Source organism: Schistocerca serialis, chromosome 8 (genome assembly GCF_023864345.2).
Source record: "Schistocerca serialis cubense isolate TAMUIC-IGC-003099 chromosome 8, iqSchSeri2.2, whole genome shotgun sequence".
In the NCBI taxonomy this organism is placed as follows: domain Eukaryota; kingdom Metazoa; phylum Arthropoda; class Insecta; order Orthoptera; family Acrididae; genus Schistocerca; species Schistocerca serialis.
The window spans coordinates 335,704,330-335,705,579 of NC_064645.1; the positions used below are offsets into that span (position 1 = coordinate 335,704,330).

Below are 1,250 nucleotides of genomic sequence, written 5' to 3' on the forward strand. Positions count from 1 at the left end.
GGAACCCGAAACCCCACCACCCTATGGCGCAAGTCGAGGAATCTGCAGCCCACACGGTCGCAGAACCGTCTCAGCCTCTGATTCAGACCCTCCACTCGGCTCTGTACCAAAGGTCCGCAGTCAGTCCTGTCGACGATGCTGCAGATGGTGAGCTCCGCTTTCATCCCGCTAGCGAGACTGGCAGTCTTCACCAAATCAGATAGCCGCCGGAAGCCAGAGAGGATTTCCTCCGATCCATAGCGACACACATCATTGGTGCCGACATGAGCGACCACCTGCAGATGGGTGCACCCTGTACCCTCCATGGCATCCGGAAGGACCCTTTCCACATCTGGAATGACTCCACCCGGTATGCACACGGAGTGCACATTGGTTTTCTTCCCCTCTCTTGCTGCCATTTCCCTAAGGGGCCCCATTACGCGCCTGAAAAAAAAAAAAAAATGTGGAACGCTTCACGATTTTGCGTGTCATCCTTGCGCAGGGGCCATGCTAATCTTCTCTGTATCGTTCCAATTTTAGTATATGTACCGCCGAAGCGAGTACGGTAGCGTCCAAGGCATTAGGATCAGTGTGACCTACGTGAATGACATCCTACGACCCGTAGCCATACGCTTTCTGCACAACGCCCCAGACGCCATTTTTCAGCAAGTCAAAGCACCACCACACTTTGCTGCACGAACACGTGCCTTCTTGATGTCGCAGGATGTCAGCGTTCTGCCCTAGTCCCAGGTGGATGCAACATGGACGCCATTCGCGCCTAATACGTATCGATGCCGTCACGCATGGAATAAGTTATCAAGGCCCATGGCAGACTCAGTGCCTTCTAGGCAACAGGACACATGCTGGACCGAGGTGACCGAAATGCTAATGGTTTCTGCAGAACATACTAATGCACATGTCCTGTGAATATGAAAGTTCTATCTCTAGCTGTTTAATGTGTTCCGTTTCCTCTGAACAAGAGTGTACTTCTTCAATGACGATAAAATAAGGAAGGAAGGGCTGGAGTTCAAAATATCTTCTCGAAGATGCGTGGTCTCTGTAGAAAACAGGGGTTAGCAGGAAGGAAGAAAGATTGGGTTTAATTTCCTGTCGACGTCGAGGTCATTAGAGACGGAGGACAAGCTCGGATTGTGTCAAGGATGGGTAAGGAAACTGGCCGTGCCCTTTCAAAGGAAACATTTGCCTGTAGTGTTTTAGGGAAATCACGGGAATCCTAAATCTGGGTGGCTGCACACGGGTTTGAACAGTCG

The 1,250-nt window shown here is 51.0% G+C and overlaps 1 non-coding gene across 1 annotated transcript; it reads right to left on the minus strand.

The window, feature by feature from the left end:
* Positions 1 to 436: 436 nt before the first annotated feature.
* On the minus strand, positions 437 to 543 carry LOC126417546 (U6 spliceosomal RNA). The gene has a single exon (XR_007575639.1). It is a non-coding gene; the product is annotated as a U6 spliceosomal RNA (small nuclear RNA).
* Positions 544 to 1,250: the final 707 nt, after the last annotated feature.